The following is a 25,548-nucleotide window of genomic DNA, read 5'->3' as shown; positions in this document are numbered from 1 at the left end:
AAGATAGAATACAATTGGTCCGCTGTCTGCTGGAAAGGTTATGACTGTGGATGCAAATGATTTTCTCGCTAACCAGAACACGGTAAGTTGTCAAAGGATGTTTTCTTCTGCCAGATGTGTGTGTCCGTGTCTTTGCCGTGTCGTGGTTTCCCAGTCTCACGCTAGTCAATAGTCAGACATATCTGACCGCAGAGGGGATCAATCCCTTGTTAGTGGCAGAGGAGTCGCTCGATGGGAACACGATCTCCTCTCCGTTCGCCAGGCTTGTTGAGGGATGAGAAAGAACAGTCTTTCACTGATTCCGGATGTTTTAGCCTAATCTCGCTGCGTATGCCGCTACACCACTGCATGCCGTTAGATCCGCCCAAGCATCTGTCCGTCTAACCATTGGCGCATCCATCAGTGTCACACGCTCTGCATACTCGCAACGACAATACCTCTCTCAGTAGACACAGCAGCCTCCGCACAGCGCCTCTACATTTCTGACACATTAGCTTTGGTCAACAGCCTGGCGATTTTCAGTGGTCTCATGGTCGTCATTCTCCTTTCCTAATACAAGAAATCAAAAGGAAATCAAGGCAGATTTGATGCAATCGGTAGCTTTTCAATAGCATTGTATTGAGACAGTGGGCTATGTAAAGCTGTGCGCCTCTCTGCCTCTAGTCGTCTGAAGCCTACTGTCAACTCTGGAAAGCCACTGCTAACTGAAATAATCACTATGTTTTTTTAATGCAAACTATGGAACCCATATACACATTTTGTTTCAGATGGACTAAAAACATAGTGTCCGAAGTTGTATTTGGTTGGTGCGTAAAGGCGCGTAAAAGTGCTTTTTGGGAACGCACAAAAAGGCGAAGTGCAATAGAACGCTTTACTTGAGATAGGCTGACTGATATCTGCTAATGGTGCTGAGGACTAAATGAGTTGTGGAAGACAACTGGAAAAGATTGTCTACACATATTTACAGAATACAATAGGCCTATTATGTAATTTTCTACAGATAATTATTCAACATGTTTCCAAGACAATGTTGAAGAATGCGAGCTTTTTCGTTCTTTCTTTTTTAACTTAGGGTGATAATTAAACGAAATGCAGGTGGTTGCATACAATTTTACAGTAGTGCATAATGCATAGCAATTCGATGACTTGACAGTTCTCTGGGCGTAACTTTACTTTCAGTTCAGTGTTAGGCTACATTTCTAATCTACTCTTAATCATTCGTGTGCCAATGGCATAAGCAAAGGCTACAATACATGAGACAAATGTAAATGTTTTTTTAGGGATCGTGAAGTAAAATGTAAAGATGTCAATGATGCCCGTCGTGTGTGTGTGTGTGTGTGTGTGTGTGTGTGTGTGTGTGTGTGTGTGTGTGTGTGTGTGTGTGTGTGTGTGTGTGTGTGTGTGTGTGTGTGTGTGTGTGTGTGTGTGTGTGTGTGTGTGTGTGTGTGTGTGTGTGTGTGTGTGTGTGTGTGTGTGTGTGTGTGTGTGTGTGGCTGCGAGTTTCTACGAGAGAGTGACCAGTACAACATTTCAACTTCAAGATTATCGTTACGAAAACGCTATTTAAAAAATAAATAATAGCATTTAGCTTGAACATGTTTCTGCTCATTCCTTGTATACAATGCCAGATAGAAATTCGACATATCCCTCATTCTGTTGGCAGGTATGTGATTCAGGCGATTCTGTTTACAGGTTAGGCCAAACGTGCATGTCATTACACAATCATTTTTCCGCTCAAACAAAAGTTGAAGCATGTGGCCATAAGGTTAGAGTTAGATTCCATGTTTAGCAGTGTGGCACATGTAGGCCTATATTTAGCTTTTCAGGGATGAGGCTATCTACAGCTATTCTCTTCAACTTGCGATCAGATATGGATTCCTTGAAAAGTTGGAATTATAATGACATTTAATGATTATTTAAACGTAACTTTATAAATATTCAAGTTAACCAGAAGTATAGAAGAAATAGGCCAAAAAGTGATTGTTGTTACTGATGTTTGTTCTGTTGTTAGGTCTTTGTAAACTACAACATTTTAAAATGTTTTTTATTTTTTATTAATACTATTATTAATAATAACAATAACGATGTAGATTCATCAAATAAAAAACATGAACATATATTTCTTAATTACCCTTTATTTTAAAACTAAGCCTGCGAGCTTTGCTTGGTAGGCTTCTGTGGGACTTTCCTTATCCTTTATATTGCAGTAAGTGCACTCATTCTCTCGACAATCATCTTACAGTAAACCCTTTGGAACATGTGTCTGTCTCTCTCTCTGTATGTGTGTGTGTGTGTGTGTGTGTGTGTGTATGTGTGTGTGTGTGTGTGTGTGTGTGTGTGTGTGTGTGTGTGTGTGTGTGTGTGTGTGTGTGTGTGTGTGTGTGTGTGTGTATGTGGGACAGAAGTCAGAAATGGAAAGAGTGAGAGAGGGCGAGAGATGGGGAAAGGGAACACATTTAAGCGTCTCGCCCTTTCTTTGCTCGTTCCCATGTATCTTTAATCGGCACCTGTGTTTGTAACTGTGACAATGATTCGAGTGACCATGGTTATTGTCGAGGAAAATGCGTTTATATTTCCGTTCAGACACTGTTTTCTACTGTGCAATTATCAAGGTAACGTGTACTTGTATGCACATGCACAACAATAATGGGTCTGTTCGTTAAGTCAACTTTTGATGGAGGATTCAAATGAAGATGGTTTTATGCTCGCACATTATTGTTCATAATAGGCTACAGGAGGAAAAAAATCGGACAGCTAAATTTTTTTTTTTACGCCCACGCATGTCACAAACAGCAAGTTTTTTGCAGGCCATGCCTAGTAACACACTTTATAGACCAAAAAACAAGCAAACAAAACTGTCTGTTTCGTTTGGAATTTGTTTAATTAAAGTTTGTCAATTTCCATATACGTCATATGCTAAGTTAAAAGTGTGATACTTTTCTTGGTATACATTTGTGATATTTATTTGATAACTTTCAACTCCATTTTGTCACTCAGAGCTTGGACCAACTTCCCTCATAACGCCCCCGTTACTCAAACACCTAGTTTGGATCTTTCTAACTATCGTTAGACCTCCCTTTTCCTTTAGGGAGAATAGGACAGGGCCTTATCGAAAATTGCAGAATCAAAATAGTGTTAGAGAAGAATCAGAACCCCACCTGGACTTTTCATATGATTTAGGGAAGTGGAGCCTATCGCATGTTGCCTCTAATGTCAAGTTTTGTTGATAAGTATAAATCCTTTAGTCATTTTTATTTGGTAAAATCATAATTTTATTTGGTTAAATCTGGTACTATTGTAATTTTTACTCTTATAGTGTTGCCTAAAAGTGGTGCTATTTTATTCCATAACAATCCAACTTCTTTTTTTTCGTTTCAGTCAACTCGACTATAATTTGATGGATTAGGACTTCCGTGGTGTTTAGGAAGAGACTATCCCCCAAATTATTATTTTTGTTTAAAAAACACTGAAATTATCTTACATTTTCATGTGTTTATGTACTTTTAAAAATAATCAATCTATCAATCAATCAAGCAAAACTTTAATGTATTTGTTAAACCCTTTTTACATCTCCAGAAGTAACAAAGTGCTTATACAGAACCCAACCTAAAATCCCAAAGAGCAAGCAATGCAACTACATTGGTCAAATAACATATTGTTAATTCATTTTTCATTCCAAACGTTGCACTACATTTGGTAAATATATCTAGCTCACATTGGCTATTGGGACTTTCAGTAGGACTACGATATGTCCATCGACCAAACTAACTTATTTGACCAATGTTTCCTATAAGGTCAGGACAACGTTCCCAAAATATACCCGTATGATTATTTACTACATTCACCGCACCAACCGTGGTGTAGGACCACTCGAGTTTACGCAGCCGAGCAAGTGGCAAGTAATTAGCTGGAGCGGTATTTGGAGCATCCGCTTTGATGCACACAGAGCGAGGTGGACCATCACTTTCACAAACTCACCAGAGGCTTACATAAAGCCATTATAACCTGCGGTTTGAGATAACATATTTTACGAATAAAGGTTAATAATTGCCGCTACTGTGAACAATAGCACCCTGGGGATTATTTGCAATAGACTCCCGTGGTGGCGACGCAGTCAGCTGCGACGCACTAGGGTCGTCTAGGTCATAAGATAGCAGCGCTGCGGGACCCATGGAGGCGCGCATCACACAGTTGCCAAACCTGCTCTCTGTCCTGGGGTCGAGGATGGGCTTGCAACAGCCATGTGTATACTTGTCTTCCTCCTAAAAAGGGATATTTGGGAAAACTGGAGAACTGGAGTATGAATGGATAAGAATGGGGTTTGTAAATAGTGCTCGGAGCCAGTGCACCATCAGGAATTGTATGGTGATCACATTGGCGAGGAGAGTGCGCTCACCTGATCCATTCAGCTTCACCGCACACTTGTTCCTAGTAGACTGTATAAAATGCGCAAGGAAGGGATTGGCTATAGCCTAGAATAAGAGGGGAAGTATTTGGTAGCTATAAAAGAAACAAGAGGCTTCTAGCAAATTAAATTATAATGTGTGGAAAGAGGACTTAAGCCTATTGGTTTTTGTGAGATCAGTAGTATAACTATGTGTATTTGTGTGTATTTATTAATGAAGTACTAGCTCCCCCGTCACAATGCATACAGGCTGCATACTCCTCAGGCGAAGTGAACGTTATCAGACTCATGAACCTACCTTTTTTTCAATAGAAGAAGATAAGATGAATGTCAGCAACAATTTTCCATATTCAGAGGTAAAATATGAAATAAAATATGATTTTTTTTGGGTCACAATTTATTCCAAAAATTGTGTTTTCATATAGCAGCTATTAGCATAATAGGCCAACTCCAATTTAGGGCACAGTTATCATCCAAAGCAACTCAAAAGTCTAGCTCATCTCAACAAGACATATCCTGTACTTTGACTCTGAAAACACAGAGATGGAATGTTATAGGTAGTGGATGCAGGTATTTTATTCGGCCTCCCTCTTCCATAGCTGGGTGTGTTGTGCGAGTTTGCAGGGCTGAGAGGGCAAGTGCTGACCAGTCCTCTTTCTGTGTCTGTTACTAGGTCACCAAGCCTCCCCCTCCAACCCTCCCGGCCGCTAGCCACCAGGGAGAGGGTAATTTAAGCCCTACTTGATGTACCCTATTCATCACTGTCCCAGAGACCCGCTTCAAAATTAAAGTCTGATCTACAAAGTTAAACCAAAATGAGATAAAAATTGGCAGAGGTCAAAGAGGGTTGGACGAGTCAGAATACAAGGTGGTGTTTTGCTGTGCTTGATTTATGTTTTTGAGGGGAATGGTGAAAAATGAATACATTAACCCATTGGATCAGAGAGGCCTGTGTCACAGCCAGACCTGGCACTGGTGTTGCTTCAGCAGTTCAGTTGTTGATCCGGTCTGCAATAAAGGAAATAGACCTAGGTACCTCTCGAATGAGGTGGAGAGCAGTGTTGCCTAGTATGTTGTGTCCGTTTTATTCGATGTATGATCTAATTGTATTCAAGCACATCTATTGAGTTGAATGACACAGCAGATAATGCATTGCCTTTTCTCTGAGTAATGTTTTGCTGAAACTTTCATGGATTGTTTTTTGAGTTTGGGTCAATTTCATTACAATTCAGTCAATTCAGGAAGTAAACTGACATTCGGATTCTAATTCCATTTTTCCTTAACGTGTTTAAATGACAAAGATTTGGAATTGGACATTTCAGTTTATTCCAGATTGAACTGAATTGGAATGGAATTGACCCCAGCCCATGAATCAATTTAATGTCTAGGCTAACTTCTAATTAATTTTCACAGGATGAATATATTGCAGCTTGTTATTATGTGTTTAAATAAATATGCGTGTTTGTTTCCTGTGTGAAAATCAAACGTAAGAGGTCAAAACTATATACAGTTTACTGAGTTGTGGGTTTTGGATAAGCCATGTGACATGGAGTACTGCTGTGAGTCAATCCTTCCTTATGGTGAGTAAAGACAGAGAGAGAGAGAGAGAGCGAGAGAGAGCGAGAGAGTGATAGAGGTAGGGAGGGATGGAGTGAGAAATAGACAGAGGGAGAAGTAGGGAGTGCAATCGGTAGAAAGGAAGACAGAGAGGGAGGGAGGGATAAAGATAAGGGGAGAGATAGAAAGAGGAGAGCATGTGTGTGCATGCAGTGTGTCTATGCATGCTTCTATGTGTGCAGTGTGTCTATGCATGCTTCTATGTGTGCAGTGTGTCTATGCATGCTTCTATGTGTGCAGTGTGTCTATGCATGCTTCTATGTGTGCAGTGTGTCTATGCATGCTTCTATGTGTGCAGTGTGTCTATGCATGCTTCTATGTGTGCAGTGTGTCTATGCATGCTTCTATGTGTGCAGTGTGTCTATGCATGCTTCTATGTGTGCAGTGTGTCTATGCATGCTTCTATGTGTGCAGTGTGTCTATGCATGCTTCTATGTGTGCAGTGTGTGCATGCAGTGTGTGTTTTGGTACAGTATGTCTGAGTGGGTGTGTGTAGGTCCTGATCCTAGGCGGTGTATGGTAAACAGGAACGCTTTCTGTGGCAGGAGGAATTTTCCCCAGCAGCCCCCTGTATCAGTAATAGTGCCGGTAATGAGCTGCAGCTGTCAGTGTGGTTTCCTCTTCTCGTCTGTGATTCATGTTCCAGCTCTGCAACTGGAACAAATGTTTACCCCGATGAGAACCAGACAAACAGGGAACCAAGCACAAATTTAAAAAAAGAGAAATGCTGGCCATTTTTGTTTTCTTAATGTAAGCCACCCCTGATGTGTAGACCTTACGGTAAGCCCCCTTAGAACAGGTAAGGATGAAAAATAACAGATGATCTTCTCCAGCATTTAGGAAGTGCCCTCATTTCTCATGCCTCTGTATATTTAGAGCTAAATAGGGTTGACCACTGAATCATCATGTCCTGTCACTAACCCTACGGTAGCCTCGTTTTGTACTTTGTCATGTGCTGTTATATCCATTCCTCTGATAATGCAACAAATAGAGACACGACATATACATGTTAATGATGTTAGACTGCTGGAATAAGGCTGCCTGCTAAGGAAGTACATTGGCAGGTAGCCCAGCGGTTAAGAGCGTTGGACCAGTAATTGAAAGGTTGCTGTTTCGAATCCCTGTGCCGACGAGGTGAAAAATATGTCAGTGTGCCCTTGAGCAAGGAACTTAACCCTAATTGCTCCTGTAAGTCACTCTGGATAGGAGCATCTGTTAAACTGTAAAAAAATGAAGAAGAGATGAGATCACCTAGTTAAAGCCCACACTATCAGTCTGCGGTGACGTCACCCGCAGGGAACTGAATCACAGACCAGACGTGGTCAAGTCATTAGGAGGGTCTTCCTACAGTAAAGTACAGTACAGGCTCTGCTCTTAATGTAGTGTGTGGACTCTGCTAGGCGGCTCTGCTCTTAATGTAGTGTGTGGACTCTGCTAGGCATTGACTTACACCAATAGTGACATACTATAGTTTGGCTTTAAACAGACACCTACTGTATTTTTTTAAATTTTTATTTTACCTTTATTTAACTAGGCAAGTCAGTTAAGAATTCTTATTTTCAATGATGGCCCAGGAACAGTGGGTTATCTGCAGAATGACAGATTTGTACCTTGTCAGCTCAGGGATTTGAACATGCAACCTTCTGGTTACAAGTCCAACACTCTAACCACTAGGCTACCCTGCCGCCCCGTATAAGGGGGGCAGGTAGCTTAGCGGTCAGTAACCTGAAAGGTTGTTGGATCAAATCCCCGTGCTGACAAGGCAAAAATCTGTCGTTCTGCCCCTGAACAAGGAAGTTAACCCACTGTTACCCGGAAGGCCGTCATTGAAAATAAGAATTTGTTCTTAACTGCCTGGTTTGGTTAATAAAATCAACAAAAATGAAAAACATGATGGACATGTTCGTGCAAACTGTTGTCTGTTGCAGCAGTATATTTAGGAAAGCATATCAAACACAAGCACGACACATACAAACAGTCAAAACAGAGGTGGAACAGCTAGGTAGCGTACTCGTGCGGTACTTGCAGGATCATTGAGTAGTTAAAACGCAGATCGTTTTTTGTCCCAAAACTTAAGTAGGGAGTTACATTCTTTTTTCAAGAATTCTGGCTAGTGGCTAGGATATGGCAGCAACTATAAAGATTAGCCGACATCATCACACAAAACACAGATTGTTTTTGCTCCAATGCAATGTGTACGGACTGCATCCAGCTTGAGCAACTGCAATATCTCTTACAACAGACAGAGAATGTTGTAATAGCTTTCAATTCTTAGAATATTCCCTGAATGTTACTAGAGTTTTCTTGTGGTTTTTATGGAAAGTTTTCTTAACGTTCTTAGAACAATTTGAGAACATGACTTGAAATAAAACCATGAGGAATGCCTGTGCTTCATTTTAGCCGGATTCTTCCAGAACAGCATCTGGCACCTCTCCATTTTGGACTTTTTTTTCCGGAACCTATTTAGCCAGATCCGGTACCTCTCGTGGCATGACATTTTTTCTCTTTTAACTTTTTGCAATGTAAAAATTATAATAAAAGTGCGAAAAGTTCATTTGAGTTGCCTCTTCGTTAACATCTATGGGATCGAAAGAATCACTTTCCATGATCCCTCTCTGCTCTGATAGGCATGAACCTGCAACTGTCATCTCTCCAGCATTGCACTTCATCATGTATTTCCTTATAGAATCATAGCCGCTGCAGCACTCCTGATAAATTGAAATACATTTGCCAAAGTTATAGAGTTACTACTGTCTGTTCAGAAATAAGTGAAATAATTCAGAATAGCCTACTACCTCACGAGAAGGCCTATCATTTTGCCACAGAGGATCAATAGCTTCTTAAATTTTTTTGCCGAGCTGTGGTTTGTAGCCCGATAACAAGGAATAACCTACATCTGGCACAAATCTGTCAGTGAAAAAACAGCTCACATACAAAACAGGTCTTTCTCAATATTTCAAATACAATCGAGGGAAAACACAAGCCGGAAAGCAAATGGCTCCTGCTATGCTGTAAGCTACCAAAATATTTGATCTACTTCCAAGTATTGTTTTACAGAAGAGAGAGAGAGACAGGATTTTGGAATGAGCACATCGGCCATCACCAGCCAGTGACCTGCGCATCATTGGGGGAGTCAGTGAAACTGGAAACCATTTTTAGGACTTTCATTTCCCACCTCGGACTTTAGCCTACAATATGTGTCTCCACACACCTCGGCCGATGCTATTGATGGATTCAAGACAAGTTGGTTTTTATTGATCTCAGATTCTCAGTTTGTCAGTTTAAAAGTAGCCTGTGCGGTAAAAAAAAAAAAAAAAAAGTGAGTTTAAAAATTTTTTTCTTCCCGGGTGGCGCAGTGGTTAAGGGCGCTGTACTGCAGCGCTAGCTGTGCCACCAGAGACTCTGGGTTCACGCCCAGGCTCTGTTGTAACCGGCCGCGACTGGGACGTCCGTGGGGCAACGCACAATTGGCCTAGCGTCGTCCGGGTTAGGGAATGTTTGGCCTTGTAGGAATATCCTTGTCTCATCGCGCACCAGTGACTCCTGTGGCGGGCCGGGCGCAGTGTGCGCTAACCAAGGTTGCCAGGTGCACGGTGTTTCCTCCGACACATTGGTGCGGCTGGCTTCCGGGTTGGATGCGCGCTGTGTTAAGAAGTAGTGCGGCTGGTTGGGTTGTGTATCGGAGGATGCATGACTTTCAACCTTCGTCTCTCCGGAGCCCGTACGGGAGTTGTAGCGATGAGACAAGTTAGTAGCTACTAAAAACAATTGGATACCACGAAATTGGGGAGAAAACGGGGTAAAATTCAACAACAACAAAAAAGATTCTGGCAAAGTCTCCAGTAAAATGATGTAGAATTGCATTTTCCCGGACCCGAGGCTACTGAAATGTAAAAGTACCTCTACTCTACTGCTCAATGCCATTACTCAAAGGTGATGATTTGCATGCAATGCTTTATTATAAAGGTGATGTTTTTTTCCTCATCCGTTCCGGTACCTCAGAAGTCTCATGCCCACGTTTTGTTCCAGGACCTCCGATTTACAAATGAAGCACCGAGGAAACCTGTACGAATCGTTATGCTGAAGGTCTGAAATTCCCACAGATGAACTTGGTTTCTTAATGCTCTCTGAACTATTTGAGAACGTTCCCAAAGTCAAACAAGTCGGAGAACGTTCCAAGAACATTAACAACATTTATATTAAATGTAACCAATTTTTTTTTTTTTTAATTTTAGGAAACGTTCCGTTAAAGTAATGAAATGCCAAGAAAATAACGTTGTTTTTTTTTTCAAGTTCCCTAAATGTTCCAAAACCAAGCAAGTATCCTGAACCATTCCCAGAAAGTTGTGCGAAGGTTGTATACAAAATAACCACAGGACAACTACGCTCTCACAAATCTCTAAGGAACATATGGTTCTCAGAATGTTATGTGCTAGCTAGCAAGGCAGTGACATTTTTATGCAAGCCATTGTTCAAATGGTGAAGATAGCTTAATCAGATCAGGCTATTGTGTTTGTGTGTGTGGTGGTTTCATTCGTGATTTATTCATAGCAGTCACTTTTCCCTCCATCTCAGATCCACTTCCATGTGTTTCCCCCTCAGAGCCTGTGGACCTGTGACTCAGAAGAAGATGATGTGCCGTGCCATATATCCTCCCTGTTGCATTAATCATGCTTTTTAATTAGTGCGGCCCAGCTTTATTAATTACGACTGATGTCTCGCTGATACAGCCTCCCTCAATCGCCCCGCCCTCCTCATTTCACACACAAACTCAAGTCATCGAGACCTTAACCCCGCCTCAGACTACACTGAGATGTCTCAAGTAAGGAGCTGGAGACACAAAGAGAGAGAAAGAACAGAGAGAGGGAGGGTGAGAGAACAGAGAGAACAGAGAGAACAGAGAGAACAGAGAGAACAGAGAGAGGGCGGGAGGGAGAGAGAACAGAGAGAGGGTGGGAGGGAGAGAGAACAGAGAGAGAGCAGAGAACAGAGAGAGAGAGGGATAGAAAGAGCTCAGATTTAGGAAATTACTGGCCCTGAGGTAGGGAAAGACACATCATTAAAGGGAAATCAGGTGAGGAAGAATGAGGGAGATGTGAGAGAAGAAAGGAGGGCCATAAAGAGAAAAAGAGAGCAGAAAAAAATTAAGAGTGGTTAGAGAGAGAGAGAGAGCATACACGAAGCAGCAACACACATCCCTTTCATGTTGGCCTCAGAACAAGCCGCCTGCCTGTGGGATGAGCCAGTCCAATTGTGAGACGCTTTCTCAGACTAAAGGCTGCGGATACAAATCACGAGTTTCGCTCTCGTCACATAAGCCGTGCGAGAGCCACTTCACCGCACCGGTGTTTATCTTGCTCTGACATTCTCTGCACCTTTATTCCCCCACCACTCCTGAGTAGGATCTTTCTCGCTAAATAGACAGTGAGGTAGATGAACTTAATGGCCGAGAGGAGGAGGGGGAGAACAACCCACCTCCCACTGTGACATCCTCGAGATCCTCCAACGTTATGAGGGGAACGATATGACCGGGGCCATTTGATTTCATACGTATACCCAACCCCCATTTAGCCAGAGTGGGGAGTAGAGGGAGGAGGAAGGGAGGGCGGGGAGCAGGAAAACCTCAGCCCCTCCTATCCTATCCTTCCCAACCCCTGAAGACTGGAGGCAGAACCATCTGACTGAAGACCCGGTCCGTGTAGGACACGTTAATGTTAACGTTGCGTGGAGGAATCTGCCTGTGGATCAACCTCCCATCACATAGCATCATGGTGACCCCATGCAGACTTTAACAAACTGTCGCAGTTGTGTGTGTGTGTGTGTGTGTGTGTGTGTGTGTGTGTGTGTGTGTGTGTGTGTGTGTGTGTGTGTGTGTGTGTGTGTGTGTGTGTGTGTGTGTGTGTGTGTGTGCGTGTGTGGGGGTAAACGTGTGCCCCTGGGCTTCCGCGGTCTCCTTTACAAGCCACTGATTAGCCGCCCCTCGGCACAGGAGGGACACTATCCAAGCTGACACTGTGTACTGGGCTCTTTATACTTTCTGCCTCTCTGAATTACTGTTGCTAGACACAGGCCTACACATCCAAAGGAATCTGTTTTAGCCTATTTTACCAAAAGCAGTAAGAGCATAAGAAAGCATCATGACGGAGGTCAAATGTTTAAATGATTCCCATCTTAGCCCCAGAATATGTTTGGTTTTTGTTCTTTTCTCAATGTTAATCTCACACCTCAAGCAACGTTGTTCCATTTCAGTTCTCATTGTGATTATCGTGAAAATGGGATTGACGTTTCGGGGGTTGCGTTGTGACTGACCAGCAGCAGCGCCTACAGAAAGGCTCAGACGCTCAGAATCTGTAGGTGTAGATGTTTTCTGAAGGGTTTCCTGTTGAAATACAATCTCCCAGTGAGAGGATCAAGTGCTGAGCTTCAGTCTCAGAGCTGACCCACTACAACTCCTCTTTTGTGGCTATGGGGATTTGGGAAGTGCTATTCCTTTAGCTGTCTATGGATGACCACAGATGCCCTGACCCAAGCCAGTGACTCACAGCTAAATCCACACTTGCAATGGTGGGATCATCATCATTATTCTGCCAGTGGACAGGTGCATGTGAGCTCAGTTCTGATGACCACCATCTTCGAAGGGGAAGCACAGGGGTTGTAGGTCAAATGTGCATGCCGGGGATTACTGAGCAGGCCAGGGTCCAGAACAAAGACCCCACGCAGAGAAGGGGTGTGTGTGTATGTATGTGTATGTAAGAGAGTCTGTGAGTGTGTGCGTGTGTCTGTGTGTGCAAGCGAGTGTGTGTGTGTGTGTGTATGTGTGTGTGTGTGTGTGTATGTGTGTGTGTGTGTGTGTGTGTGTGTGTGTGTGTGTGTGTGTGTGTGTATGTGTGTGAGAGAGAGAGAGAGAGAGAGCGAGAGTATGGGGGGATGCTGGTGGTGCTCAAGAGAGCGTGGATAGATATACACATCATTACTCCCCACATAAATCTGAGGTGCCCTCCCTTTCTCTCGCCCTCTCTTCCCTCATCCTCCCTTTCTCTCACCCTCTCTTTCCTCATCCTCCCCTTCTGTCACCCTCTCATTCCGTCACCCTCCACATTCCCTCACCCTCGCCTTCGCTCACCCTCTGTTCCCCCCATCCTCTCTTTCTCTCACCCTCTCTTCCCCTCATCCTCCCTTTCTCTCACCCTGTCTTCCCCTTCAACGTCTCAGCAGAGCTAGGTGGGGTGAACTGCTGCCATTTTCTGTAATACACTGGGACCCCCTCTTGTGTATTATGTAGTATGAAGCCTGTGCAACCTCCCTCTCAACTTTCTCCTTTCTTTACCCCATCTGCATCCAACGCACACACCCAACCTCAGGTGGCTGTGTTTGCTGCAGCGTGCGTGTGTGTCAGAGAGTGTGTTGTTTGGAGGGGGAGGGCCCCCTGACTCCTAGCAGAACCTCAGGCCGTCTGAAGTGTCACAGCAGAGCCGTGTCCTATTGTTTTGGAGAGCCTTTTCCGGCTATGCGTCTTGTAAAACGTCAGTGAAGCCGTGTGATCTGTTCAAATGAATGTGATACATAAAACCCGCTCGCCTCCGCTTGGGTCGGGGCCAGTGTTTTCAGGGGAGAAAAAAGCACTTAGCAGTGAAGTTGCTTTGCGTATTGTATTCTGATGAAGTCGTTACTCAGAACCAAATAGAAGGAAAGGAGGGGGGAAAAGGGTTGTAATTTTAGAGCTTCGTGGGGCCGGATTTATCAGGTGATTTCTGCATTTCCTCTTTCCAAGTGTGTCTTATTCTGCCCTCAATATAACACGATTTTAATTGTCATTTAAAATGTGTCCCACTCCGACAGTGTGTTTTTTTTTTATCAAGAGTTTTTCTTCTTATTTAGGATGTGACGTGTTTTGTCCATCAGCGTGACATTCTGTCGCATTCATATGATTGCCCATAATACCCCCTCCAATGTTCAGTTCTCAATACATAGAGCTCAGTGTCTCCTACTCATCTGAAACTATGATCTCCCTCATCCATATTCTATATCCATTAAACAGTGCACTTTTAACCACCCTCTGGATGGTTTCTAGTAGCCTAATGTGTAATTACTATGCTGAGTTGAGTTGAGGCCGTTCCGGCGCTGTGTAAAAACACGGAACTTCTTTCATGGTGCCAATCTTAGCTCCCGCTCCATTGGATCGCAAACCTCTCTTAGCTGGTGCCATGGTTACCAACATTAAGTGGACGCTATAATCATATCATTATCTCACCATTATGACCTTTTTGTCACCATTTGAAAGTAGATGAGATCCAAACAGCCGTGGTCATATGCTGGTGACAACGTTCTGCTCAGGCCCAAAACATTTCTCTACATTTTTTTGTTGGAAAACTTTCCTGTCTGTTTGAACCAAAAGAAAATGTCAAACTAACATTTCATGGCATTAGTCTACAATGTATATCATTGTGGAATATGTTCCCATTTCAATTGTTATATTTGACAACTTGCCAAAAAAAAGGAGTTAAACCATGTTTCTGTGTATGTATTCACAGCTCTGATGTAAGCTAACACAAGGCCCAGATGGAGGAACGAGGACAACGGTGCCTGGTCATCTCAGGGTATTAGCTCAAGCATCATCACAATGCTCAGATTTCTTTCTCTCTCCCTTTCTGCAGGGCCGAGGGTCATGGGAGGTCACTGCCTCTCGCTGTGTGCCGGTAGCAGACACAGACGGTTAATGACTGGGCACAGCATCAAAGAGCCAGGGTATGTCCCCCCCCCCCCACACACACACACAAACACACACAAACACACACACACACACACACACACACACACACACACACACACACACACACACACACACACACACACACACACACACACACACACACACACACACACACACACACACACACACAGCCAGCCCATTCTACGTCTCCTCAGCTCTCTGTCTCCCTCTAACTGAGTGAACGCATCACTCTGTGCTAAGTGGAAGTCTCACTCACCTCTCATCCTCTAACGATGTCATCCTTCCCTCCGCAACTCACACATCACACATCAGTTAGCGATTTTGGGTGGGGGGCAGAGGGAGGGGCGCTGACAGTGAGGGAGGAAGTACACAGGAAGTACATTAGTTATCAGTCTCTGTCGTCTCCACCTTTTTCAGATCCCATCAGTATTAAACTGCTCTGGAAGCAGCCCCTCTCTTTTTCTCTCTTAAAAGTCTCCCGCGCGCCACTTTAAACCAGGCCTCAGATCTCAATGACACTTCGCACTACACATGCATGAAGACAACTGAATTAAATATGTAAATAAAAGCCAGGAAAAAATACAGGAAAAAGAGGACAGGAAAAAGCAGGAAATAAAGTAATTGTTCCAGTGGTCAAACGGGATTTATTGGCAAGAGATGGAGGAGTTTTAATAAGGTTCACAGGAATTAGTCTTTCGCAGGAAACATGCTCACGATCTTGTAAGAGTAAGTTGTCTCTGATCAAGTAGAATAATCATCACATTCAGCTCGTCAATAAAAAAGTACAATGGACTCTAATTTGCAGGACATCAGTGATTTTAGAGAGAATAATAAACACATTTTTTCCTAAATGTCATTTTTGTTCTAGATTTTTCAACGGACTTATTTAACCATCCGATGTGCCGTGTGTCACTCCAGTGTATCCGACCATGTAGGGGGTTGAAGGGGGCTAAAACAGGAGCAGTGGGGGGAGGGGAGGGGGGGTGGGTCGTCTGCATGCTTTGCCATGATTCGGAACCTCAGTGACCACACTAATTATTTTTCTAGTCAGCCGTGTGTGCAGAACCTGCCTGCTAGTTGTGCAAATGCTTATTTAAGCTGTGTAACTGACGTCCATATGGTTTTCATCATCATAAAGAAATGTTTGAGGCGGTTATGTTTTTACTAGGCCGGAGCAGAGACTTGTCTGTCAAGCCAGGGTTTGAATAGCCTTCCAGAGGTTAATACTCAACAGTGTGTTACATTATGAATATTAAATATGCAATTGAAATGTGAAGTAGGGTATAACTGTAATGCATGTTTTCATGTTGAATCTAAAAATGACAATAAATGAGCATTTGGCATATCCTGTCTAGTGTTGTCATCGCAGTTCCTGAATGATTGTGGGTTATAGTATACAGTGATTTTCTACAGTCAACCATATGTGTTCTAGCTTGCCTTGGTTCATTCTCTCATCATGAGGTATCTACAATAAAAGGCAATACACAAGGTGCCGAACACATTTATATTAATCTATGACATACAATAAAGCTTTCATTGTCTCCCACGCCCATCCGACCACACAGAGATACCCATCAGTTCCGCAACACACACGCACATGCACACACACACACGCGCGCACACACGCGCACACACACGCACACACATGACATCAGAAGAGACCTAGTACAGGCTTGATGTTGTTTTCTTTCCTCCCAGCATGTGCAGGCAGTGATGGTGAGTGATAATGTTTAGGCAGAAGGAATCATGGGTAGGAACTCCCCTGGAGTGAGAAAGAAAGACTAAATCAGTCAGAGAACAGGAAATCAGGCCAGTGACATTAGAGATCAAGGCACAGCAACATCTCACCTAAAGCATGTTCAATGGCCCTTTGACACGTCTCACTAAAAACCTTCACATTGTGCTCTGAGTGTTTCCACGGCTTAATTGATTGTTAAAATGGGGGGAGGGGGACTTGGTCCACCTCATGCTCTCTGGCACCATCAGAGACGTCTTTGGGTGTGTAATTTACTCGTGAAAACCGTGATGTATTTTTTTCGCCCAGTAGTTAGCACAGTTTTACTTTAAATAAACGTTTATATTCCAGCATGGGTTTGTGAATGAATAGAACAAAGGCAAAGCAGTCGATTTCTGTCTTGATTGTGCCCAGATGTGTGGTGGGATCTGGAACTCGTTAAAGTTTGATTTCCAGGAATATCCAGCTCAATTCAATAAATAGAGCTTTTAGAAGGAGAGCATTTCCATGTCACTGTTTCCAGGCAGATCTATTACACTGCTGTCGATCTGATCTATCTAGTGTATAGACACTGTCACCTGCTACACGAATACAATACTATTGAAACAACACCATCGAAATTCACGGACTATCTTTGAAAAAAAAGATATACCCTAACAATGTGCCTCTTCTCTTTCGACTATTTTGTTACAATTACAACCACGTTCACATGTTGTGTTGCTGTGTGTGTGATTGTGATCATTTACAGCGGCCCGGCGATGGAGAGGAAACACCCTCGGCTCTCATCTCTGCACTCACTCCCTCTCCGCGCTTGTGTGAGAGATGACGAAATCATCATATGGAAAAATCCAATGTGATCTAAGCAAGAGGCAGAAAGGTCACAGGGAGTCAGTAAAATGGATGAAAGCTAATGATTATCTCAACCTTTATCTAATCAATAATCATTTAATCCCACAATATTATGAACACTATATCCCGTTTTCCATTAACCCAGGCAGGATGACAGAGGCTGCATTGTTTCCTAAGGCAGCTTTATGGCAGGGGGGTGGCTGGTATGTCTGAGAGGCCGTGCTCTCAACTGCTCTCAACCTATTAAGACACTCGTACGTAGTCTGAACATAGACGATAATACATTTTTTGAAATATTGAGTGTTTGAAGCAATGCGATCGGAATGGTATAGAATAACAATCTAGCAATTTCTAAATGGCCTACAGTTTTAGCTCCATCAAACAGTGAATGTGGGTTTAATGAAATACCATCACATTACACAAATAGTGGATATTTGAAAGATAAATACGTAAAATCATTTGTTAAAACGGAAAACTCAATTATGTCCTTTGGTTTCTTATGATCACCAAAACACATATATTTCTCCTTCAGTCTGTGTCTCTAAGGAGTTTGCATTTGATACCGTTATGCTGCAGTCATTTGTACCGTTATGGCCCATTTGGAGTGACACCATCTTCTGTGACTGGGAGTGTGTCTCCAGTGTCTGTCTGCCCAGTGATGCCATCTTCATCCCAACCTTATTGCTTTTAATGACTCCCTCTTTCCTTTCATGAATTCTTTATCGATTCCTTCTGACGTCTGGGTGAATTAATTTTCAATTACTGCAAATAAAGAATAAAATAAAATTAAAAACCCACTAATGTCTGGCTCCAGCTCTACGTACGAGTGTGTATAAGCATGCGTGTGCAACAATGTGATGTGGTGATATTCATACTTTCTATTCCACCGTTCTTCTTCTCTCAGTCCTTCCAGCAAAGGTTCATCTTCAAAGTGCACACCCAAACACTCACGCACACGCACACACACACATCCTCAGACAAAAAGACACACGCAAGGGAGCGTGTGAATCCGACGGAGAGAAATTGTACTAAAGGTCACAGTGTGCTAATGGCCAGGCTATCTTACATGAAATAAGTCCAGACACTTTCGACAGGTCTCTCAATGTCACAGAGCAGCCTTTCGCTGCTGTCCGGCCCTGACATGACTGGAAAGCAAGGCGAGGTGAGGTGCTCTGCGTTGATGTGCGTTTGAGGAGAGAAGTGCAGCACCGAACTGGACAGGCTTTTCATTTCATATACTGTACTCTTCAAATATCACTGACAGCATCCTGTAAGCGTGGCCAACCAGTGCAATCTATTCCCCCGTCATTTTTAAGGATAGGGAACACACTCCAATACTCGATAGACATGCTCAGTATGAGACTCAGGAGTACAACGTCAATGTTAAATACCCACAGGTCATTAATTACAGCAATTATTCACTTTCATGTCTCTGACACATATTGACTGTTGTTTTTTAATGCGCCCAACCTAAGCCGCCCGGAAGACTTGACAGCAAAATAACAGAATTGTTTAAAGTGAGCCACCATTTTAACAGAGCATTGGGTATAGTCATAGATTTCTTCAAATGTGATATGAAATGTGAAGATTTTTTGTCAGTTGTTCAATTATTTCACATTACTATGAGGCAAGAGCATTAGGGAGTTCGATAGAAAGCATTTCGGGAATATACTGTATGTGGGTCTACTGCTGAATTCAACCAGGAACAAGTGTTGGATAGATTGCATTAAAATGGCTATTGAAAGTATGAAAATAAGAAAATGACCCTATGCTTTGTAAAGATATGTTGCAGAATGTAAGAGGCCAACCGCTTGTGTTGCTAGGCAGCTGTGTAGGCAGCTGTGTACACGTATGTATTTGCCCTGCATGTATGTCCTGACCTCTCGTCCTCTCTGTGTTTATGTGGTGTGTACGTGTGTGTGTGTGTGTGTGTGTGTGTGTGTGTGTGTGTGTGTGTGTGTGTGTGTGTGTGTGTGTGTGTGTGTGTGTGTGTGTGTACGCTATGTCCGTGTACGTGTGTGTGTGTGTGTGTGTGTGTGTGTGTGTGTGTGTGTGTGTGTGTGTGTGTGTGTGTGTGTGTGTGTGTGTGTGTGTGTGTGTGTATTTGTGTGCGTGTGTCCTGAACTATCCCCGTCTCTGCTCATCCCCCTACGAGAGTAGTGTGAAATACAGCTCTGTAATTGTCTGGGTCTGGCCCCTACATTCTTTACCCAGGCGACCGCCCCGGCTCCATGTCACTTTAACAACCTGGAATTATCACCACAATGGAGATTTCAGGTTAAAAGTGTCTCTAAGAGAATATAGATACATTTTCCGTCAATAAATTTCCCTCTCCGCCTAGTTTCTTCTAAGTCAAGTACCCCCTGCCCCCTACACCCCCCCACCCTGCCTTGATTGACATTTTTACCACAGAATTATAACATGTCTGTCTGTGAGAGGGGTTGTCGTGCTCCAAGATTAGCTAACCATCAAAATAAAATAGGATAAGTTCAACTTGGTGTCATTTCACAGGAATATTGATTATTGCAGACTTACAGGGTTTGGAGAAGGACTTCCCATTAAAGCAGTAGCCATTGTGTCTTCTGCAGACAGTAAAGCACATGAAGGATGCAGTGATGTACAGGCCTGGAGAGCATCGTCCCCCTAACATTGTCTGTTCGCAGTTAACCTTTGCTAAACCAGGTCTTCTCTTTACTTGGAGAAAGGCTGAGGTTTGTGATGGAAAATGTTATTCATTTCCGTTGTTAGAGTTCCGTTATATACAATACATTTCACAGCACTATTTGTGCACGAAGCAACAACGTTTGTGTGTTGTTCTGAATTGTACAATTGTCGCTGATGGATCATGTTACACCATTGCGTGAAAAGATCACTAAGAAGACAGACACTAGACAGTCCGGCATGAGACTGTTTTTATCCTGCGGTGGAGAAACTGAAGTAAATCAGCCTATGCCTGTTGGAATCCTGTTGGAACAGTAAACAACGTCAACGCCGCATCTCCCCGACACGTCTTTAATCAACAACTTTTTAGACGAGTCACCTTCATGTCACTCCAACTGTTATTTAAACTAAGGAAAACTACCTTGTTCAGCTACCTACAGGGGGAAAACGTTTAACAACGAGTGAGACCTTAAGGACCAATGAGGCGAGGGATCAATGCAGCTCAGCTCGCCCAACAATAACCAAAAATGAACAGAGGAATGGTTTAACCATCCAATCAGATTTTGGCCATGTGATTCTCAGTGTTAAACCCGAAAAATGTAACCGCCCAATCGGATGCAGAGTAAGTGCTTCAACATGCCTATAAGAACTAAAGAATTGCCTCAGCAGCCAACTGAATGCCACGTAAGTGCTTCAGTATGACTATGGGAAATACAGGAGAGCTTAACCAGCCCCAGTCAAACTGCTGTAATGAAAGCCAGATTGAAAGAGGGTTTGGATTGATTTCCAACATCTTGATGTGATATCCTGAATTAATTATTTCAACTTGAATAATATATAAAGGAAAATAAATGGAGAACACTCGCGGGAACAAGAGAGGGCTTCACTACTGCTGAGTTATCTCATGGCCAATCTCACCCGCAAGACTACTCTCAGCTGTGTGTGTGTGTGTGTGTGTGTGCGTGCGTGTGTGTGTGTGTGTGTGTGTGTGTGTGTGCGTGCGTGTATGTGTGTTTCTGTGTGTCTGTGTGTGTGCGCATGTGCGCATGCATTCATAGACACGTCAGCGTGTATCCGTGTGCATGCAGAATATGTGTCCAACATATACAGTTGAAGTTGGAAGTTTACATACACCTTAGCCAAATACATTGAAACTTAGTTTTTCAAAACTCCTGACATTTAATCCCAGTAAAAATTCCCTGTCTTTGGTCAGTTAGGATCACCACTTTATTTTAAGAATGTGAAATGTCAGAATAAAAGTAAGAGAGAATGATTTATTTCAGCTTTTATTTCTTTCATCACAATCCCAGTGGGTCAGAAGTTTACATACACTCAATTAGTATTTGGTAGCATTGCCTTTACATTGTTTACCTTGGGTCAAACGTTTCAGGTAGCCTTCCACAAGCTTCCCACAATAAGTTGGGTGAATTTTGGCCCATTCCTCCTGACAGAGCTGGTGTAACTGAGTCAGGTTTGTTGGCCTCCTAGCTCGCATAAGCTTTTTCAGTTCTGCACACACATTTTCTATAGGATTGAGGTCAGGGATTTGTGATGGCCACACCAATACCTTGACTTTGTTATCCTTAAGCCATTTTGCCACAAATTTGGAAGTATGCTTGGGGTCATTGTCCATTTGGAAGACCCATTTGCAACCAAGCTTTAACTTGGTTTAACTGATGTGTTGAGAATTTGCTTCAATATATCCACATAACTTTCCAGACTCATGATACCATCTATTTTGGGAAGTGAACCAGTCCCTCCTACAACAACGCACCCCCACAACATGATGCTGCCACCCCCGTGCTTCACGGTTGGGATGGTGTTCTTCGGCTTGCAAGCCTCCCCCTTTTTCCTCCAAACATAACGATGGTCATTATGGCCAAACAGTTCTATTTTTGTTTCATCAGACCAGAGGACATTTCTCCAAAAAGTACGATCTTTGTCCCCATGTGCAGTTGCAAACCATAGACTGGCTTTTTTATGGTGGATTTGGAGCTGTGGCTTCTTCCTTGTTGTGCGGCCTTTCAGGTTATATCTATATAGGACTAGTTTTACTGTGGATATATAGATACTTTTGTACCTGTTTCCTCCAGCATCTTCACAAGGTCCTTTGCTGTTGTTCTAGGATTGATTTGCACTTTTCGCACCAAAGTAAGTTCATCTCTAGGAGACAGTCTCCTTCTTGAGCGGTATGACGGTTGCATGGTCCCATGGTGTTTATACTTGTGTACTATTGTTTGTCCAGATGAACGTGGTACCTTCAGGCGTTTGGAAATTGCTCCGAAGGATGAACCAGACTTCTGGAGGTCTTTGCTGATTTCTTTTGGTTTTCCCATGATGTCAAGCAAAGAGGCACTGAGTTTGAAGGTAGGCCTTGAAATACATCCACAGGTACATCTCCAATTGACTCAAATTATGTCAATTAGCCTATCAGAACCTTCTAAAGCCATGACAAAATTTTCTGGAATTTTCCAAGCTGTTTATAGGCACAGTCAACTTAGTGTATTGTAAACTTCTGGCCCACTAGAATTGTGATACAGTGAATTATAAGTAAAATAATCTTTCTGAAAATAATTGTGGGAAAAATTACTTTCCAAAACTATAGCTTGTTAACCATACATTTGTGGAGTGGTTGAAAAAACGAGTTTAATGACTCCAACCTAAGTGTATGTAAACTTCCGACTTCACTTGTATGTGTGTATGTATACGTGTCTGGTGAGAGTTTGGGTTCCAGATACTGTTATGTGAATATTTGTGTGTCTCTGTCAGATGGTTGCAACAGTAAGACGTGTGTGAGCGGCAGTTTGTATGTAGAATTCATTAGGAGTTTGCGAGTGGCTTACATGGAATCCTCTGACTCACAAATCCATCATACATTTGTATAAATCTATTAATAGATATACAGTAACAGGATTCCAGGTGAAGCTGGTTGAGAGAATGCCAAGAGTATGCAAAGCTGTCATCAAGGCAAAGGGTGGCTAACTTTGAAGAATCTCAAATATAAAATATTTTTTTGATTTATTTAACACTTTTTTGGTTACTACATGATTCCATGTGTTATTTCATAGCTTTGATGTCTTTACTATTATTCTGCATTGTAAAACATAGTAAAAAGAAAGAACAACCCTTGAATGAGTAGGTGTGTCCAAATTTTGACTGCTCCTATACATAGTGTAAAAACGATTGATTGTATCTATTCAGTGGAGACAAAGTATGCCTTCTGTGTGCTCCTTATTGAATCAAAGATACTGCAACATAAAATGTCTAATTCTCAACAAGGTGGGATGATGGCAAGGCATCAGTTATTGGTGGTTCGCCTTCCCTTTTGATTGTAGTTATTGATAAAGTAATCTACTTTCCCAACCCAGAATATTATAAACTATCATCAGCATAACTCATTTCCCTTGCAGGTACTCATTCTGTAGTAGAATGAGAGGAAACACTAAACACCCTTTTCGACACGTCCTCTGAACCGGGCTACACAGCTCCACTGCCAGCACTCGATTGGAAGGTGGTTCCTTCCCCCTTCCACCCATCCCACTCGCATCTGACGCCCAGATTATCATAAAAGAAGGCTACTGTCAGCATGCGCGTGATTTACTGACAGCCTGAGCCTATCGATCTCAAAGTTACGATTAAAAGTACGAGACTCAAGTTCTCTGTCTCTCCTTTTCATTCGAATGAAATAGAAAATAAAGGGAGGCCTTTGAATTTCATAACTTCCAGAAAACTCTGGCAAGTATTCAGTGTGCTCTACTTTTGTCTTTCAACCTCACCGCGGGAGGCAGCGCTCATCCGCAGGAGGCAGCGCTCATCCGCAGGAGGCAGTGCTCATCCGCAGGAGGCAGCACTCATCCGCAGGAGGCAGCGCTCAGGACATCGTTCTCATTTCAAAATGCCATCGAACCTTCAGATGAGCACTGTACTGTGACCTCGGAATACAAAAAATACTGACATCAGATTTTTCTTATTGACATGTGCTCTGCTTAAGAGCACGTCTAAGTGAACTAGGGGGCATACTTTCTCACATTGACAACACTACTTTATATTCTCCTCCCAAAAAAGGTATAATTACACTTGTATATAAATGTATATATATATATATATATATATATATATATATATATATATATATATATATATATATATATATATATATATATATATATATATAGATGTATATAAATATGTTGGCTAACTTTGTGCCTATTTTTATATTTAAGTTCAAAAAAGGATAGCGCTTAATCACCAGTACAAATACACATTCACTTTTGAATTCGTTCACCCCAAAATCTCCATTTGAATATGGTAAACCATTCTCATTACCCAAACAAAACACTCAGTCTGTAGGGGACAAAAGGGCAGTGAGACAGGACTCTTGCTCACTTTTAACCCATTTTCATTTACCACTGACTAAATATCTATCTTTTGAATTCATTAAATGTGAAAAACTTCCTCCGATAACACCCTGTCTTCTCTCTTTGATATTACAGTGTCATCACTGCACAACCCTGTCAGCCTCACAGTGATGTGTCAGTCATGCATTCAATAATAATGGTTGGATCATTTTGAATGTTTAGAGGAGGAGATCACAAAGTCGTTAACTCTTTTCTGACTCTCTCAGCAGTTCGAGGCGATGTCGCAGCGTTGTCGGAGTGAGCAGTAATGTATAGTGCTGCAAACAAGAAGGATTGCAGGATCCCTGCCTCCCAGCCCGTGGGAGCCCGCGGTGAAGCCGGAGCTCAGGTATATGGATGGCCTGAGGAGGTGTCCATCATTCATAAAACATGCCTCCGTACGCGGCCGAATTGATCTTGCAAAAGAAGCAGGGTGGCACAGCTACCACTTCATTAGTCTTCTCGCGCCACAAATCACCCTGCACTAGCCTCCAAGGGACCGCAGCCACCCCCGCCACCCTCACCTCAGCTCTCCTCTCCTCAAAGGCCCGGGGGAAAGGTGGGCTGGATAGATAACAACACCATGATTACAGTGCTATAACAGCTTGTTAGCATTGTGTTAATGTTAGCTCAACATCAGAGTGATGGTACAACACAGGCATGGTGAAGGTCTTGCACTGAATTAGGAATGAGCTCAGATCAAGAAGGAGGCGACATCAGAGCAGCCAGAGCACAACAAAGTTGAAAAAAAAACATTGAAATGCACACAAACCTTGTCAATGGTAATTGATAGCTAGTGGTCATTTCGAGAGTCCCGGATGAAATCAAGTGCCTTCTCCATAAAACAATGTCAAATATTGATGATATTTATTTTTCATAGTTCCAAAATGAATTGCCCCATTCCTCTACTATTTATGATGAATGTTTTTTATTGCCTTTTTTGTTGTTGTTGGAGCTGCTTGAGAGAATTGAGCGTCGTCTTTTCTGCAAATGTTTCCAGCTCACCAGAGAAACCCTGCAGGAAACAACCATCACTGGCCATAATATCAGATCCTCTGTGGTTCGCTCTGAACGTGAGGGAAATACAAAACTTAAAGTCCCTTTTTTATGTTGACTGATGACATTGGTTGACATTAATATCTTCATTAAAGGA

At 42.6% G+C, this 25,548-nt stretch overlaps 1 long non-coding RNA gene across 1 annotated transcript; it reads left to right on the top strand.

Annotated features, from left to right (window-relative positions):
- On the top strand, nt 1-25,548 carry LOC135504763 (uncharacterized). Its single transcript, XR_010450171.1, has 3 exons — nt 1-82; nt 14,677-14,767; nt 24,623-25,548. It is a non-coding gene; the product is annotated as an uncharacterized LOC135504763 (long non-coding RNA).

Source organism: Oncorhynchus masou, chromosome 2, assembly GCF_036934945.1.
Source record: "Oncorhynchus masou masou isolate Uvic2021 chromosome 2, UVic_Omas_1.1, whole genome shotgun sequence".
Taxonomy (NCBI): Eukaryota; Metazoa; Chordata; class Actinopteri; order Salmoniformes; family Salmonidae; genus Oncorhynchus; species Oncorhynchus masou.
The sequence above is the reverse complement of the archived record's forward strand: the minus strand, read 5'-3'. Positions and strand labels throughout refer to the sequence as shown.